Source organism: Perca fluviatilis, chromosome 2, assembly GCF_010015445.1.
Source record: "Perca fluviatilis chromosome 2, GENO_Pfluv_1.0, whole genome shotgun sequence".
Classification (NCBI taxonomy): domain Eukaryota; kingdom Metazoa; phylum Chordata; class Actinopteri; order Perciformes; family Percidae; genus Perca; species Perca fluviatilis.
In genome coordinates, this window is record NC_053113.1 from 41,418,624 (window position 1) to 41,438,763 (window position 20,140).

Sequence of the window (20,140 nt, forward strand, 5' to 3'; positions counted from 1 at the left end):
TCCGAACTTGGCCCGGCCCGTCGGGTTCCGACAGACTCGGTTCGGGTATCCATCCTCTAACGTACACTGATACACTTTATGATATTTTCACTTGCAACCAGATGAGCATAGGGGACTAATGTCTGATTTTCAGAGTGATGTTCAGTTTGCAACTCATGGTTGCCAAAGTATGCATCACAACATCAAAATAACATACACACTGTAAAAAATGACACCGTGACACAGTGATGTGCTTTCTTTTTCTTATCCTGAATGGATTAAGGGATGAAAAAAGAATGGGGTAGTTTGTGTGACGTGATAGCAACCATAGCTGAAAGGAAAACAGACACAGCGCCACCCACAAAAGCTTAAATTTTAGTAAAAAATACGAGATACCTGGGTAGCTCACCTGGTAGAGCGGGCGCCCATATATAGAGATTTACTCCTCGACACAGCGGCCGCAGGTTTGACTCTGACCTGTGGCCCTTTTCTGCATGTCATTCCCCCTCTCTCTCCACTTTCATGTCTTCAGCTGTCCTATATAAATAAAGGCCTAAAATGCCACAAAAAAATACGAGACGTCAATTATTACCAAAAATGTTGCCAAAAAGTACTACAAACGCAGATTTGAATATCTTACATAAAATTGCTTCTAATGTTGCAGGATTTAAAGAGCTAATACACAACACAGGCTTTCCTCCACTGATGTTTTCCCTGTGGTCTAAGATGATTTGTGTTCCTCAGAGTTAGATTTAAACCATCCTAAATCAGAGTCTTTGTTATTCCAGTTGTTGGGAAAGAGCAGGTTGGGACTGTCTGTCTCCAATGAAATGTTTTCTCAGCTGCTCTCTCTGCATTACGCACGCCTCCCCAGGCAGCGGACAAGAAGCAGGGCCTACCCCCTCTGTCAGGACAAGCCCCTGGCTTCCACCCGCGGGAACCACTTGGATTCAGGAGGCTTATTAAACTGGTTTAAAGGAGGTTGTATTTTCTGTCCGAGTCTAAAATAGTCCTGCACTCTCCTTGTGAGTGTGGTAACCTCACGACTGGCAAAGCCACGCTCCTCATGGGAGTTTGACCTTATCCCCCCCCCCTCCTTCCTCTTTTAAAAAAAAGGACATGTATTTGTTCCGCTATGGGATTTTTCTTTAGGAGAAGGGACCTAAAAGACCTCTACAGCGAATGTGCTTGTGTATTTTACATTACGTTTTGTTTTTCTCCATTTGTGGTTCCTCCATATTCTTTAACCCATTACCTTGTTATCAATAGCAATGCCCCACGTCTGTTATTGTTGTCCTAGTGACGGAATTACACTTCCATTAGCTGTGGAAGAGGAAATCTCATCCATGTCTGGTGATATTCTTTTTTTTATAGAGTATCTTTAGTTTTGCAGTCATTTAGTGGCGGTCACAATTCCTCACTCAACTTATCAGCTTTTAAAAACCGGCACAAGCTCTTATCATCTGACGACTATTTCAGCACTTTAATTCGTTCCAGCTTTCACACATTTTTTGTATTTGCAGCTCATTTTATTGGGAAGTTATTTACACCTTAAATTAAATTGGTGACCTTCTTCGCAAATGGTGCTCAAATACTTACATCAATATCACACGACATTTATGTTTGCAGGAAACAGAAAATGTTTGAAAACATTTTCCTGAAGACCAATGAATGCTGTTGACCAAAAGACACCTTGGGAATGGCTGTAATCATTCCACTACAACGGGATAGACCTTGTGTGTGAGAGGATGGCATAATCATCCAAAACCCTGGAGGCTGTTGTCAGAGGAGAAGGATTATACCAGAGACGGTTTTGAGCCGAGATGCCCCAACTGTGTCAAGAGGGTTTCACCACGGCCACGCCTCTTTAGGAGACTAGCCAAGGGGGTAAGCCAGCCTCCACAAAGCATACCTCCTATGGAGCCATTTTGTTGCTATCAAGCTGTCACCCGCAATTAGCATTCCATTGACTGCCATTCATTTTGGCGCCACTTTGACAGCGAATAACTTTACATCTGAAACGTTTAAAGACTCCATTTGTCCATTGTTTATTTCTAAAGAAACTTCTACCCCGTAGCAGACGTTTTTGTAAAAATAGGCTAACGATTGTGTCATAACCATGCGACTTTCTGTCGCATAATAGACAAATTACAGTACAGGAGAAGCTCGCAGGCAGTTTTGACTTACATTAGCTGTTTTAGTTTAATTACTGATGTTAACTAGCATTTTAGTTAGCAATAATTAGCCTGTGCCTATGTTATCTCCTTACATATACCTACGCTCTCCGTCTCTGTAAGATTGGGAATGATTGAGATTTCTCTCGGCACAGCTACCAGAAGACTTCCAACTTTCAGACAGGTTGCTCACGTCACATCTACGTCTTCAAGCTCAGTTGGAGGCTGTGCAGTAACGCTCAGCGCTCACCGGAATAGTGCTTCTAATATCCTTCACTGGTCTCCGTTGCAAGTCTACGGCGCTGCTTTGTCTTCTTTTTTACTGTCTATGAGACTAGCGTGAACACAGATTTTGACCGATTCTTTAATCTAGGCTACTGACGTACAACCACATTGCGCCCTGTAAAGTTATTTTATGAATGAAATAGACATATTGCATAACTGAGGGCCAATTCGGCATTTACAATCCCGTAATTATCTCCATCTGTTGAAAGCCAGACCGAGCTGTGGCTCGGGTTTTGCCCATTGTCTTTCACTTTCCCTTTTAGCTTTTAGTTGTTCTTCGTTTATTTAATAAATACAAATTATTTATTAATAGATCACTTCTAAAATAAAATTAAAATACAGTTAGCCCTATATAAAGAAATATCCTGCTACCTTTTTACCCTACCTACCCACTAACAAAGGCTTTTCCGCTGGTACGCCAAAATCTGTGACCTGTCAGAATGTGTGCTCTGTAGCGCCATCTGACTGCTGTAAAGCATTTTGTGACTTTGCAGGAAAAATCTAACCTGGGCAGAGGCATTCATAAAAAATGGCTTTCTTTTCACTGTTAGTCTCGTTTGCTGTTACAGGTCATTTATAATCATCAGATGAAAAATGATACAGTATCAGAAACATTTAAAAGTTACATATAGTCACTTTAAAGTCGTGCATTTACGAGAAAAAAACTTGAATGTTTACTGAGAATAAAGTTGTGAATTTTACAAGATAAAACTTGGCTATTCTCTGGCATTAAAGTGGTAAATTTACGAGAAAAAAGACGGAAAAAAAGTTTTTTTTCTTCAAGAATCCTATGCTTCAGGATCACCACAGACGCCACCGCTTGTCGTATTATGTCTGCAGTTGATGACCTAATCATATGTTATTGGATTTAGCAATAAGGAAATATTCGTGATTTTTTTCCCAGAATCACCATATTATCATAAGCATCCAAACTTTAAAGAGACATCGCTGTGAATTGTGCTCCAACTGAGGCTGTTTTGGGTAGTTTTTGCTGTAATAGCTTGCAGGCACTGGGAAAGGGTCTTTTCAACATGTAAATGTCAACACTTGTGTTCTCTGCTGCCATTATTTCTGAAAGGCCTTTGCTTTACACTGGTGACTCTCTTTACAGCCATTGGAAGGCAGCAGGTATCTGATCCATCTGCATCTCTAACTGGACTGATGAGGTCACTGTCAAGCCAACTACGCACAGCAAATCGGCTGGTTACACTTTGTGTAGTCTCACTTTGCCAGACCCTCTCCAAAACGGGCTGAAGGAGGGTCTGGCTACTCCTCATAGCATTTGACTGCAAAAATAGTCGTGCGAGAGAATACTCAGATTGGACAGATAGTACAACCAACCATTCCAATTTACCATGCAGAGATCTGAGGAGCAGACAACAATAGTCCTCATAAATCCACCGGAGTTTGAAATTCCAACACAAAGAAAGCAGAAGGAAACAGAAAAGACATTTCCTGCACCGGAGCAATCCCGGAAGTGTAACGCAAAGGATATAGACTACATTTTGTGCAACCAGCATTAGACTGTTGTAAAATAACCACAGATCCCCCCCATGCTTATGTGCATATCAAACATGTCTTTTGATTAGTTATTCAACAGTTTTTTGTGTGTGGCGTGTTAAAGATGCATTGAAAACATTTCACAGAGCTCCACGAAACCTTTTCACTCTGCAATAAGTCCCTCCAGACCGTCAGTTCCTGCCCGTGTCTCCATCCTAAACCCGAGATAATGATTTTATGAATCTGATCTGAATTTGTATTCCAGTGTATTCTTTTACTCCTTTATAATGCTATTTTATTTCACTCTGTTCCTTTAGTTGTAGGCCTACTACTGTATACTTTCTGCTCATTCTGTCTTAAATTGTTCCACTTATTCTTTATTTTGTTGTGAAGGATAGTGCATCATTTTCAAATACAGCAAGTATTAGTGATAGCAGTAGTAGTAGTAGTAGAAAAGGTAGCAATGGTAGCTATAGTATTAGTTTAAGGAGTATACGTGTCAGAGGTAGTAATAACAGTCGATGTGCAGTAAGAGTGTAGCAGTACTGTGAATTTATTAGTAACACTCTGAACAACAGTAGCACTGTCCGTGGTATTAACAGTAGTAGAAACAGTAGTAATAGGAGTAGTGGCTGTAGTTGCTGTAGAAGAAGCTAGTAGTACAAATTATAGTACTGAAGCATGAATGAATGGTTTTATTTTCTTGTCTGGCCCCTTACACGGCCCATCCATCATAGGATTATTCAGACACATTTTAAATAAACACTTTCCTGGTGCCGACACAAAACAAAATAAATACACAAAGGGTACAAATATAAAATTAACAATTCAACACACAAACAAACTAAATAAATACAAGGAGGGTACACACACTGATTTAACATTTCATCACTTTTAGACCAGAACAAATTATGACACAAGCAGAAAATAAACAGATTAGGCAATACTGTAGGTATTCAAAATAAGTAGTAAGAGAGGACTAACTGGAGACAGAGCAAGAGCGAGATGGAACGAGATTATATTACTTGACGAAGTAACTACTAGTATTAGCACTAGTAGTTACAGTTCTGTCAACAGTAGTGATATCATAGTAATGTATTTTACTAAATCCTGTATGACAATAAAGAATGTAGAGAAAGAGAAAATGGTCAGAGGGAAACACCGTTCAACAAAATCCTTTGCCGTTTACAATTTTTAGCACGACTAAGCACTCATTAGGTATAAGAGACTGACGTTGTTATGATCTCCCTGGAAGACTCCAGGCTTCTCCCTACCATTAGGCTTAGGCGCATCACCCGAGCCCAGTGAATGTAAAATCAATGCGAGCATCAAAACTAACGAAATGACTTTACTCAGATCTAATGGTTGTAGTTGGTCCCCTCCTTAGCATGTTTTGTCTTTTAACTTTTTGAGTGTTATTTGTTATCTGTTCTAGGTTTTCCAACGTTTTAGACACAGACATTGTAATTATTAATGGCCCAAAATGATGCATTTTTTTTTTATTATTGAAAAACCCGTTGAACATTTTCTGGAGGGATGACCCCTAAACCCCCCGCCAAATATGTGCACCTAAGTCTTCCCAAAACCCATTGACTGTAAATATTAATGGACAGAGCATCCGGTTCGGCGAAGTGCTGCAAAGGCGGAAGTGCCTTAAACCTGCATTCTCTCTGAATTCCAGCAGGGGGAGACACGTGCGGTTGCAAAAGGAGGTCGGTTTCTGTAGAAGTCTATGAGAAAGTGACCCACTTCTCACTTGATTTATTACCTCAGTAAACATTTTCATAATGGGTTTATGGTCTCAATCGCTAGTTTTAAGTCTTGTGCAACACAGAATTATGTAAATTTTTTTAATTATGGTCTCGTTGATTTTAAAATCGGCAATAAAGCAGGGGGTGTTTTAGGGCGCGGCTATGATGTCATTGCCAGTGAAAGTGTGTAACGTAACGTGGCTCCTCCCTCACTCTTCCCTCTCGTCTAAAATCGTCACATCCGCAACCAGGATGGCTGCGCCCGTAACAGCAAACTCGACGACTCATAGCAGATCTCCACAAACCAATGGGTGACGTCACACATGCGCTGTCCATTAATATTAACAGTCTATGCACATACCTAGGGCACACACGGGACTCTACAGCTTATAAACACTTGCCATCTTCCAAGACATTACCCATACTGGTCTCCTTTACAGATGTGTACTGAGTTACTTTAACCACTTTCAGGAGTGGACTGCACATTTCACATCAAATGGCAATGCTGCATTACCAGCTGTGACGACTGCTGCTGTGATTGATCAGGTGTGTGGTTCCATTGCCGAGGTAGCCTCTGTAACAAGGTGGTGTGTATAGTGTGTCATGTAAGCTCCCAGCCATTATCTCCCAGCCAGTACAGACGACCTCGCTGTAACCCAAGCGGCTCTTTTGACCCGAGGCACTGGGCTCGCCAGTGCCCAGCTCCCACTTGGAAATTAGTCACTGTCTGACAGGTGGGGATGGATGCCTGTGATCCTGGCCAGATTCATACGCTTTTTTCACCCCCATCTATCATCACCCACGGCTCCTTTTGTCTCAAACTCCCTCCTTCACCATTCCATTTCTGTTGTGGACTGTTTACTCTTTGGACATTTGATTACCACTGGTGCTTGGCACATGAAGTAATGAACGTAAGAATGTTTATGTGCATGCATGCTGCCCCTCCTCATTATTTGCTCTACATGTGCTCAATTATTCACCTGTTTCCAACCCACAAATACATACAGTGCAACTTGTGTGCATATAACTGAATGTGAGTGGGTGTAAAATGAAAGTGCAATGTGAGTAATTTTTTTTAGTTTATTAATGAGATGTGTTTTTAAGTAGCTTAAATGGATCTGTCATTTTCTGGAACTCTGTGCAGTGTTCAGTGTGCATTTTCTCTCCCACCTATGGCAATATGGCTCTTTTGAGACTCACACTGTGTGGGCTGATTATAAAGAACTGAGTGTTTCACACCCTCTAAAAGGACTTTTTCCTCTTAACGTAGTTGTAATCGGTCTGTGTTAAGTAACAATACATAATAATAATATACAGTATATGTCAGCTTGATTTTACAGCGTTTACAATGGATTCCAATAGTGACTTGGAAAGTCTTCATTGCAGGAAAAAAAGGACCATTCCCCCAGCAGCATCCACTTCTCAACCATCCACTCATATGATCAATACTGTATTTTCCAAAGTCTTTGGGCAAACATGTCTAAATACCCTCTTTCTCCTAATCCTCAGGCGAGACCCCGTCGAGCTTGCGAGAAGGCGCATGTGAAGGTTTCGGCATGTTAGAGCGCAGTTGGTCCGTGTTTTATTCTCAAAAGATACATTTTGTGTGGAGTGTCACTTCAAGGCATAAATACAACACATCCGGGGCAGTGAAGTCATGCACTGGGATATGACTGCAAAAGCTCAGCTCAAAACCAATGAACTGGGGCACCATTAAACAGAGAGCAGAGTGCTACTTTTTCACCAAAGGGCATAAAGAAAAAGCACTTTTTGTGTAATTCACTTGCAGGAGAAATTACTCAAAAGCTTGCTTTGGAGCACAAAAACACCCACCAGAGCTGCCTGGTTTTTAATTACCTGGTCTACAGTATTTAGGCAGATGTGGTGAAACGAGAGTTGAGCAAGCTAACCCTTTGACTTAAAGAAGCCACAGATGCAACAGCTTCCTCTCCCCCACTTTTGGTTCCCCGCATCTTCGATTAATATGAACTTGATCAAAAGACAGTGGCTGGCCCGGGGCAAACTAATATGCTCATTAGCATTGACGAGGGTGCCTGGGAGCAGTTCATGTGCATTAATGAAGTAAAGAACTGAGCCAAACAAACGTACCCAGCTAGCTTTGGAATGCACAGCCAGCCACACGCCGGGCTCCCTAATGACCTGAGGATCTGAACTTGGGCAGAATTCAATAGCCCGTTGTAAAATGGCTTTGTTCAACAGCTCTGTGCTGTTATCATGTATGGCTTATGGTGCTTTTGTAAATCCTGTGAATAATGTTCAACTGCCCCAAGTCGGATTTTATTTTCAAATGCAAACAAATGAAAATGGAACAGCCTCCCGTAACTACATGTTGTTCCACTTTTAACGCAAGAAAACACTGAAAGAAAAAGAAAGAAAAAAACAATTTTCCCTGCATATTTAGATACATTACCCCAGGGATATGTTTAATTTCCATGGATGAATTGCCCCTCACATTTTCCCTTCCTAAAACTGACTCACTGAAACAAATTAGTTTTTCACTCTTTTTCTTGGGGACAGGAGGTCATTTCATTACATTTTCTATCAACACCATGGATATGCAGTGCTTTATATTCTGCAGCCAAGATTATTTGAATTGATTGACCACTGACATTTTGCAGTTCCATGTGATGCAAATTTTAACTGCAGGAGATGGCAAAGGGCATTATTTTCAAAGTATTCACACCTGTCTCCTCCATCTATGGAGCCAGGCTGGGGGCGCAGACTCGCCACGGGGCCATAGCTTGCCACATGACCGTTTGAAAGATGACTTTATCAAGGCCATCTTCAGTTGTGAGTATGGGTGAGTGCAGACAACGTTCAGGTCAATTGTTCCCTGTGTCCATATGTGCTGCAAGGTATCTGGACTGCCATACAAATTGCACTCTCCCTCTCCTTTTCACCTCATCACTTCCTTTGTATCTATCTCTCTTTCTTTCTCACTGGCTTTCTCACGAATACACATGTTCACAAAAACTGTATAGAGTGAGGAAAAAAAATATAGTATAAACAAGGCTTTACAGCTTAGAAGCAATATGCAGATATCCACACAGCAAAATGTGTAAAGCTGACAAAATATCTTTGTGCATCTAGGTGAAAAAAAAAAAAAAATCCTATCCGCTTCTGTGATGAAGCGCTATCTTGGCCTTAAAAATGAGAGGCTTTATGATATCGAAAGCAATTGGAACGCCTGTGTGTGAAGTGGTGATAAAGCTTGATGGGTGCATGAAAATGAAAAAGTCATCTTTCATCAAGAAAGAAAAATACACAAATGCTCTGCATGCTTCCACTATCTATTGCTACTAACCACCCTGTGGGGCCTTGTTAGTCAGTAGCTACACCAAAGTGCAAGCAGCATGCAACCTCATTTGGCAGACACACTAAATTAGGTGCCTTCCATTCTTTTTTTAAACCGATGTTGCTCCAACCAACAAGTTGCATTTGTGCTGTAGCTCATAAAAAAAGATAGAGTCTGAACCAAATGATGGATTTTGGTTCCACATGACTGACCTTTGGCTGAGGTTATCAAGCATTTGCAAAAGGTGGTGCTGGTCCAAATTGAAATGAGAGAGCAGAATGGAGCTTCCCCAAGCATCGTGACCTTTGCTAGCCACTCCATCAGCTGCTCGTCACCGTAGACTCATTTATCAGGCACTGTGCTCTCTGAGGAAGCTCGCAGGTGCTGCCCTGGATGGGTTCTCATGACATGTCGGGTCATCTCACACGATCTTTGCTGGAGGCAAGAAGCGAGTGGGCGGAAGCACAGTCTTCACTGGTCAATAACGAGTGGGATTGAGCTCTTCTGCATCGGTGCTAATTTGGTACAAAATTCACATAATGGCAGATGCCGTTCTTTGCGGATGAAAATAGTTGTTTTTGCCAATCTCTGACTAGTTGTCAACACAAGGACCTTTCAGTTGTTCAAGGATTTGAACTCGATGCAGGGAAACTGAAGATTGAAAAGTATTAACTCTTTCTGACAATCTCGCAGCCTCTCTGGAAGTACATATTACCACAGGTTTCTCGTAGCACGCCTTGCTTTGGGGGTCCAAATGTAAACGATAAAACAAAACCATAGAAGGCCGTATTGTGTAAACTGCAGGCAATGAGGGAACAGTCAGTCTTTCACAGAAAAGATATTGTTTCAATTTGCATGTAATCTTACATAAAATACTCTGCATATAACAGTTTAAAATGACTATACATTTATTCAAACTCTGTCTGCTGACGGAGCATTTTATTTGTGCCACTGAATTGTATTACAGAATTGTATTATGCTGGGTTGTAGCAGTGAGAATGGCTGAGCAATGGATAGATCACATACAGTACTATATCTGCCCACTGCATCCTGGAATAAGCTTTAACAGGGAATGTTCCTTCCCTGGGTTAAACTACAGTATTCATGGGGATTTCTTTCTATTACAAATTTAATATTTACAGTTTCACATAAAGGCAGAAAACCACTTTAGAGCTATTGAAACCAGTATCACAACATACTAAAATCGGATCCTTGAATAGCATAAAACAGATGGTGGTAATCTGCATTATAAATAGACCATTTTTAAAATGTCCCATCTAAGTCGCACAGTTTCCTTTTATAATGCTGTATTGTTTATACATTTCTGACAATTTAATTAGACATTTAACCTAAGATTCCAAACATGTTGATAAGTCAGAATTTCTTCTTTTTCAATGTTTAAAAAACCCCCAAACAGTACCAGTCAAAGCATAGCTGATTTTACTTCGAAATAATGATCTTCCTTCAAAGTAGTTTAAACCTCTGATAAAAGTGTCAAGCATTTCCCCTTCAATGTATCATCGTAAACTAAGACATCAATAGCATTCTTATAATTCTTACATCATCTAATGTCAGCACGGACAATAATGAGCCGCTCAACATAGAGGACAGAGCTCCTAAATGGGTATTTTTGGCTTTAATTAAAGTAATTACTGACAGGAATGACAATTAGCAGTGACCCCACACAGTTCAAAAGTAGCAAGATATACAAAGTGAGAATGGCTGTTCATCATGCTATGAAAATTATATTCAACACCATCTGCTGGTGACTGGTATTTTAATTTTGTGAGCGCACACATGCAGACTTGTAAGGTTTAGGTTGGTATTGGTGACTCTGTGTATAAACTGATTCACACACACAATAAAAACCACGGTCACACTCTGTGAGGCACTTTGTCTTGTGCACAGTCTCTTGGCCAAACCATTTATAAAATGGCTCCACTGAATGCTAACCATGAACACATAGGGCAAGCTCAGATTCCGTTCAAGCCTTCCTCATACTGCTGAATACTCATACTGTGGTATCAATATTGATGTTAAAATCTGGGCTAGTACTAAATTAATTACTCAAAATATGGAGAGAAAAAAAAAGTAGCTCATTAAAGATGGCAAAGATAATAGACGTCGTTGCTTGGTTTGAGGGCATCCTCAAAGGCTGTACATTAAAATGCCTTTGCAGGTGGCTGGAACAGAACGGTGATTTAGAAGTGCTAATGCATCCTGCATCAGACCTGCACCTGCCTGGGCTGTCTCTGGGTTGTAATTCAGGTTTTGAAACTGGAAACCACATAAACTTAGCACAAAAAGTAAGGAAATTTGTGTTTGGTTGATCATTTCTCTGTGGTAACACTGCTCTTAGGCAATAAATCTTATACCGTAGGAAAGCCTGTTTAGTTCCCTTTCAAATGGTGCCCCATTTGTAAGGAACATTCATTTGTGGGATGAGCAGCAGCGCTGAGTATGTGGGTTGCGCCCATGAAAAATTTGCCAAATCTTCAAGCAGGGCTCGACATTAAGGCTTGTCCGCTTGTCCAGGACAAGTGGATTTTTTTGTAGGGCAAGTGTAAGAGAAATTGACTTGCCCCACTGGACAAGTTAAAAGTCAAACTAAAATGCCATGTTACTTCACGTTATGTGCCACTCATTACTTATAAGAAAGGGCACTCTACAACGACAGCCTTCAGATGACGGATGATTGGTTGCATGAAATTGACAATAGAAAATTAGTTGGTACTGTAAATGTTAGATCTGAGTGCAGCATTTGATTTAATTGTTTATTATCTATTATTGAAAAAATTAAGTTGCACCGGTGCCTTAACGACCGTTATCTACCGAACCGAATTGCAACGCGGATTTCGGTGCCACTGAAATGCCTGCACTTCTCTCTGATGCTCCGAAAACGGACGTTAGAGGCAACCTAAACATCGCCGCATGTCACGCTAGTTAACACTACACTCAACAACAGGTAACGTTAGCCTACCGTTAGCTAGCAGCTAGAGTAAACACGGTTAAAATGCTGACGGCTAAAAGGTGCAAAAGTTTGTCTGTCTCTATTTCACTGGAGAGGAACGTATGACAGTGTGCAGCTGCTGTTGTTGGAAAAACACAGATGTTGCGTTCACTTGAAATTTGCCTCGCCATCCTCGTGCTGCATTCGAAGTTGTTGTAAAATACCCTTTTCCCATCCAGTGGTCGTTTTTGTCGTTGAACAGGAACTTACTGGTGAAATAAGTTATTATTATAAGTTATTGTTACATTTTTAATAAATCATTTAATTTTGCCTTAGCAATAAACAAGCGGTTCTATAATGTCGTTTTTTTGTGCTCCTTTTTGAAAAAATAAAATAAAAAAATATGCTGATTAAATATCAGGTAATAATCACCTGTAAAGTAGCTACACATTTAAAGGATCCCTTCGGTAGATCAGCCTCTGCCGTGTAGAAATTACTGAAATTGTATAAAAAAATTTTTTTAAGTTACCACTAACATTTAGTGGCAAAATCCATTGTTATGTCTACAAAATTATTTTAGATATAGTATAAGTTCAAGTCACCACTACCTCTGGTCAAAATATTGACTTAGTATCTCAAAATATAAACTAAGAATCTCAAAGTAATGAGAAAATGTAAAATATTGGCTTAGTATCTCAATATTTAGATTTATCTCAAAATATTGACTTAGTATCTCAATATATTGACTTATCTCAAAATATTGACTTAGTATCTCAATATATTGACTTAATATCTCAAAATATTGGTTCAGTATCTCACATATTGACTTAGTAACTCAAAATATTGACTAAGAATCTCAAACCAATAAGAAGATTTAAAATATTGACTTACAATCTCAATATATTGACTCAATATCTCAAAGTATTGACTTAGTATCTTAATATATTGACTTAGTAATTTAGAATATTGACTAGGAATCTGAAAGTAATGACAAACTTTAAAATATTGACTTAGAATCTCAATATATTAACTTCTGCACACCGGCGTGCAACATATTACTTTGTATTATGGAGTCTGGAGATCCTTTTTTTCTTGTTTCCTGTTGTTGGGACACGTTTGTTTCTACTGTTTCAACTGAATTTTATTAATGTTGATAGTGTTTGGATGCTTTCAACGGTTTGTTCGAATTCTGCATTAGCAAAACACAATTATTTTTATAAAATGATGAATCTTTACCTGGACAAGTGACTTTTGTGCAAGGACAAGTGAAACATAAATGTACTTGCCCAAAGGACAAGTGCCTCAAAAAGTTAATGTCAAGCCCTGTCTTCTCGGCCAATGCCAAACAGCTTATTCTGCCATTGACTCGTTTGGTGGATTGGATGATAGAGGTTTGAAGAAACAAGACATATTGGCAATTTAACTATTTTTTCATTATACATACATCCCGTAACGCCCTGCTGCGCCCTGCTATGACATGAACTACAACGACTACCATTGTAGTCACTGTTACATTATCTTTATTGTGACTATTATTGCCACTGTTCATCACACCCCCAACTGGCCCCGTCAGACACCGCCTATAAAGAGTCTGGGACTGCCAAGGTTTCTTCCTAAAAGGGAGTTTTTCCTTGCCACTGTCACAATAGCCACTGCTAATGCTTGCTCTTGAGGGAATTACTGGAATTGCTGGGTTATTGTAAATTATAGAGTGTGGTCTAGACCTACTCTATCTGTAAAGTGTCTCGAGATAACCCTTTTTATGATTTGATACTATAAATAAAATTGAATTGAATTGAATTTCACAAACAGGAGTCTCAGTAGCATGTGGAAGAACCATACACAGCCACAACAGCCTGGCACCTCCTCCTCATGCTGGTCACCAGCCTGATCACACACTGCTGTGGGATGGCATTCCATTCTTCAACAAGCATTTGTCGCAAGTCAGCCAACGTGGTTGTGTTGGTCACTCTGGCACGAACAGCACGCCCAAATTGATCCTACAAGTGTTCAATGGGGTTGAGGTCAGGACTGCTGGCAGGCCATTCCATCCTCTCCACTCCCACATTCTGGAGGTAGTCTCTGATCTAAACCCCACCCTGTGGGGGCAAGAGTTGTCATCTTGGAGGATAGAGTTCGGTCCCAGACTGTGGAGATATGGGATTGTCACTGGTTGCAGAATCTCATCTCTATAGCTCTCTGCATTGAGATTGCCTCTAATGATGACAAGCCTCGTTTTTCCAGTGAGGGAGATTCCACCCCACACCATCACACTGCCAGGCTGTCGTGGCTGTGTATGGTTCTTCAACACGCTACTGAGGCTTCTGTTTGTGAAATGAATAAATTGTTAAATTGCCAATATGTCTTGTTACTTCAATCTTCCAATCCACCAAACACCAAAGGAGTCAATGGTAGAATAAGCTGTTTGGCATTAGCAGAGAAGATTTGGCAAATTTTTCATGGGCGCAACCCACACATACCTGTCAAGTATCCCGTTTTGGCCAGGAAAGTCCCGTATTTTACTCTTCTAAAAAACATTAGCCTTGCGATAATTGCCACCTGCAGTAGCCTACTACAGGTACTGTAGGTGGCAGTTGTCGTGAGGTTAGTGTGTGAGGTCAGATGATGAGTGACAATGCAGGAAAAAAAAAAAAAAAAAAACAGAGACGGATGATGGACGCTACGACAGAGACGGTGCGCTGCCAAAACTTATGAAGGCTTTACTATGCATTCCCCATAATAATGCAAGTTCAGAAAGGGTGTTTAGCATGATACGAAAGATTGTTACAGAGAATGACGTTAGAAAACAGAACTGTTTGCGCTCTACTCTCATGTAAAATTAACCACTCTGGCCCAGCCCTCAAATACACTACTTCCAAAACAATCTTAAAGAATGCAAAGTCTGCAACAAATTTGTACAATAACTCACTAAAAGAGTAAAGAAAAGTTATGTGAAATGAAAAGAAAAACTGTAAAAGAAAAGCTATTATGAAATGAAAAGAATGTGTGGAATGAAAATAAAATGTAAAGACAAGCAATGTTATAAATTGTAAATGTTTTCAGCATTCTGCATCAAGTGGTGATTTTAGCTTTCTTGTACACCTGTCTTAAAATGTAAGGGATACTGGAGCTTGGTTGGGGTGGTGGGACTGCTCGCGGTGGGTGCCGGAAAATTTCCCTTATTTTCAAATCCAAAACTTGACAGGTATGAACCCACATACTCAGCGCTGCTGCTCATCCCACAAATGCATGTTCCTTACAAATGGGGCACCATTTGAAAGGGAACTAAACACACTTTCAAACGGTATAAGATTTATTGCCAAAAAGTATTGTTACCACAGAGCAATAATCTACCAAACACAAATTTCCTTACTTTTTGTGCAAAGTTTAGTTGTTGCCATTGATATGATATACTTTGTGACTTCTTTTATCAAAATAGGAATTGGTGTCTGAAATAATTTGAGAAATGGGCTATGGGTACTTTTGGATCTGCAATGCCTATTTGAAGTAGTTTGTCATGTCTTTGAAGAGTTTAGTAATTGTCGTCATCATCAGACAATTACCCGGCCAGCTCGCTGATTGGACTGGCTTTAGCTGCCGAGCTCAGTTGATTATCAGGGCTTGTTTTCGAGGCTTATACTCCATGAGAATAACTGATTGTGCAAGATTTAGGCTGGCTCTGCTAGGCTATGTTTGTGCTGCTTTAGGCAAGAATTAAATGTAAACGTATCCTTGTTTTGCCAGCCTAAGCCACCAAGTACAGTAGATTGGATTAGAGCTAAGCACACCATCTCTAGTGACTGAGTCAGATCTATGCTACTGTGGATGGATGCTTAAGGTCTGCCAGCAGCTATTGAAACGTTACCTACCGGAAGTGACATCAAATGTATCTTTCAATAACAAAACTGCCTTATTATTAACAGTGATCAAGTGTTTCATCCAGAGAAAGCTGTAGCCATGAGATAGGGTGCCTTAATCGTCCTTTTAGTGCCAGTTTGGTGAGTTATGTCTTGTGAGGTTCACTGATACTGTGTTAAATTATTTGTGGTTATTGAAATGACTTTTTCCTGTTGCGTTGTTTTTAGATTTAAAAGAGTAATAGATGGTCAATAAATTCAGCTGCAAGCTTTGAGAGGACCTCAGTAAAGTTTGAAGCGTGCTGCTATGGTTTTATTATACTAACACAGTATCTTTAAGTCTGTCGATCGGACTAGAGTTTGCAGTTGGTATCTTTGGAAACTGTCGTCTAGGTGATAACTGTCCAAAGTCGGATTCATTGCTGCTGTGTTTATGTAACTTTAATGTGAGGAGACCGAAATGTAGGTAGGAATATAAGATAGTTGTTCAACTATCAACCAAGACATGCAAATTTACTATAATTACTGAATACTGACTTTCACGTATACATACGGGCGCCATCTTGGGAAAACAGTCACGACCAGTCGAACGACAAACGCCGTTCAACGTGAGCTGAACTGTCCCATGATCAGGGGTTTCCCAATGGGTCGAAAGGAATTACATTTGTGAAATGTAATTACATGGAAATGCATGAATTATATCTGTTTATTAAACTAGTTTTCCCAAGACTGTTGAGAAGTTGGGACTGTTTTCCTAAGATGGTTTATAAAGGTACTTTATAAACTATCTTTTTAATAAACTGTCTGTACACTTACAAAGTTGTTAATGCTTCGGTTTACATGTAGGGACCCTCATTATGCTACCGTGGAAGTGTGTTGCTATTTTGAGCCTTGTTAGTGGTATAGAAATGGCGATTTCTTTTTTACTTTAACCATGCCCCAACAACCGCTATAAGCTAATTAGCGGTTTGCGCTAAACTGGTCACATTCGATTAGCATGAAAACACATCCCAGAGAACGGTCGTTTCAGTACCCATGTGTTATTAACCCCTAGGTTCATTTTGCACCGGATTTGTCCTTTAAAGCAATGTTGTTTTAAAATTTAGCCTTTCATTGGTATTTTAACTGAAATTAAGTATTGATTTTACATCAAGACAGTTGCTGATGGAAATGTGAATGTTAAGTTAGAAGATAGTGTCTTTTTTGTCAACTGTCAGGTGATGTGACATAGTGTGTGGCTTCAGAGAATGAGTCGTGCTTATGTTGTTATTAAAGCCTTAAGTAAAAGCTCACGCAGTAATATGACATACCAAGCCTATGATAATCTATGTTGTCCATGATGCCATATGTCACAACAAAATCCAAATAATACAGTTTCCTTCCAGCCACTACAAAACTGATTGTTGTTCTTAGAACAGTAAAAGTTTAAGATCGCTTTATTCTGCTGCTTTCTTTCTAAAATGCTGTGTAGTATAGTGTCATGTCTTCCCTATTTACATTGCACACACTTGCTTCAGTATTGTATTTTTGGAATACATCTGTTCTTATAATGCATTCTATGTCCACGGACTGAGGCATCACAACCCATATGTTAGGCTGTGACTCAAATCAACCCCTGTAAAAGTAATGATGGGCGGTTCGTGACACGCATGAAGACTCTGTTACGGACCACACTCATTTACAAGCGAGACGCTCAGCTCCCCTGTATATGCCCGTCATAACTCAGCCATTTTGTGAGGGACGGTGCAGTGAGGTCAGACCACAGACGCTGCTCACTGGCAGATAAGAGCTGATGGCTTTGAGTGGTCTTTAGAGTGGGATCTAAGCAAAAAAAAAAAGAAAAAAAACTGATTACATTCATATTCAGATCATACATCATGAACTCATCAAGTTCTTTACCTCTGAATGAGGCAGCACTCTGCTTGGAGATGGTCTCCTTCAATTGTCTGGATCAATTGCAGATGACTCAACAAGGATCTTAAGGCTTTCTTCTACAACTGAAAGAAATTGGATTAGAAAAAAAATTTATATTCTTGCACTACTTTATGATGATGTATATGTGAGTGTCCATCAGGGGCGGAGCGAGGCGGTGGCTTTTGGGACTTCAGCCCCAAATGTTTTATCAAAAGCCCTGAATTTCTTTTTTTTTTTTTTTTTTTTTTTAAAGGTCCCATAACATGGTGCTCTTTGGATGCTTTTACATAGGCCTTAGTGGCCCCTAAAACTTTTTCTTTTTTTCCTTTTTTTCCCCCTTTTCTTTTTCTTTTAGTCTCTTTTATATAGACCTTAGTGGTCCCCTAATACTGTATCTGAAGTCTCTTTTATATAGACCTTAGTGGTCCCCTAATACTGTATCTGAAGTCTCTTTTATATAGGCCTTAGTGGTCCCCTAATACTGTATCTGAAGTCTCTTTTATATAGGCCTTAGTGGTCCCCTAATACTGTATCTGAAGTCTCTTTTATATAGATCTTAGTGGTCCCCTAATACAGTATCTGAAGTCTCTTTCCCGAAATTCAGCCTTGGTGCAGAATTACAGCCACTAGAGCCAGTCCCACAATGAGCTTTCCTTAGGATGTGCTATTTCTGTGTCTGTAGCTATTGAGGAGGAGAGGGGTGGGGTGGCCTTGACCAACTGCCACTTTGCTCGTTTGAAAGCCATGATGTCTCTCTCTCATGGGTGGGCCAAATTCTCTGGGCGGGCAAGGCAGAGAAAGGGGAGGTAACCTTGCTCCTTATGACATCATAAAGGGAAGATTCCAGATCGGCCCATCTGAGCTTTCATTTTCTCAAAGACAGAGCAGGATACCCAGGGCTCGGTTTACACCTATTACCATTTCTAGCCACTCGGGGACCATAGGCAGGCTGGGGGAACGCATAAAGCCACATAAAGTGAAATTTTCATGCCATGGGACCATGGGATAATTTTTTGGGCATGTTAGGCCTTTATTTTTATAGGACAGATGGACACATGAAAGGGGAGAGAGAGGGGGAATGACATGCAGCAAAGGACCGCAGGTCGGAGTCGAAACCTACGGCAGCTACGTCGACCCAGGCACCCACGAAAGCACCAAATCTTTTGGGGTTTTAAAGTAACTGTGTCATTACCCTCAGTCTCTCTGACTGGAGCGGCAAATCAATCGAGCAAAAGTTCTGTTACTGCGGCAATATCTCCTTTGTTTCAAGATTAGTAACGCTGTAGTCTCGCATTGCCAGACCTTCCTCCACGGCGCTGCGGAGGAGGATCTGGCTGGGATGGGAGAAAAACGTGCTCTGGTTTATTGCCATTTCTTTAAACCAATCTCAATCGTCTTGAGCGACGCTAAGCGCCAGACACAATGACGGTGCCTCTGCAAAATAGCCTCGGGGAAGATCTAGTTTTGGTGGAATGTGTTTGTTCAAAAGTTGTTTTAGTCGTGCAACAGAAAACTCAGATTGGACAGATAGTCTAGCTAGCTGTCTGGATTTACCCTGCAGAGATCTGAGGAGCAGTTAACCATAGTCCTCACAAATCCACCGGAGGTTAGAATTCCAACACAAAGAAAGCGGAAGGTGACGGACATCCGGCCGAAATGAGGGACATCCGGCGGAATTTCCAGCGGCACCTGTACAATCCCGGAAGTGAAACGTTGTCGATATAGACTAGTAAGGCTGCTTTCGCCAAATTCCTACCCTGCCTACGTTATGTAACTTCAAAATAGTAACATAAAACAAATGTTTGCCTCTTATTAGATGTCAGGAGTGAAAATAAGACATCCTCAACATTTCTTGTGTTCTGGTTTTAGAGTGATTAAGACAGTTGGAGAACAATTAGATACAAAATAGGATGTCTTCTCTACAGGATCAGACTGATCTCAAGAAGTGGCGTATGTATGACATGCCAATTCGTATGCCATTTTCGACGTGTTATCAAGACACATACTCGCTTTTTAGCGTGTTTATCAACGCCGTTTGGCCTCCATTGACTTACATTACCTTGTGATTGCGTGTGAATTTACGCCGTAGCGAGTAGTATGAAAGAAAATGAAAATCCGCATAGGGAGGTTGGTCGGGGTGGAGGATGGGTCAAACACAGGACTTTCACCCAGAAGACCGGGGATCGTGTCCCATGTGTCACCTTTCCTTTGCGTCCCGTGTGTCACCTTTCCTAAACTCAACCGTTGCTTTCTTCTTTTCCTAAACCCAACCCCGTTCTTCTTTTCCTAAACCCAACCCGCGTGTCAAGTTTCCTCAACCCCACCGTAGCTTTCTTCTTTACTAAACCCAACCGGTTCTTCTTTTCCTAAACCCAACCTGTCCACTGTATACGGCGCTCAAAATGCGTACAGAT

At 40.6% G+C, this 20,140-nt stretch overlaps 1 protein-coding gene across 1 annotated transcript in view; it reads left to right on the forward strand.

Annotated features, from left to right (window-relative positions):
• Positions 1–20,140, forward strand: part of tenm4 (teneurin transmembrane protein 4) — a 226,404-nt gene that overhangs the window by 4,110 nt on the left and 202,154 nt on the right. Inside the window, 1 exon segment of the mRNA XM_039778870.1 lies at positions 1,609–1,866. The gene's annotated coding sequence lies outside the window, so the exon portion shown is untranslated.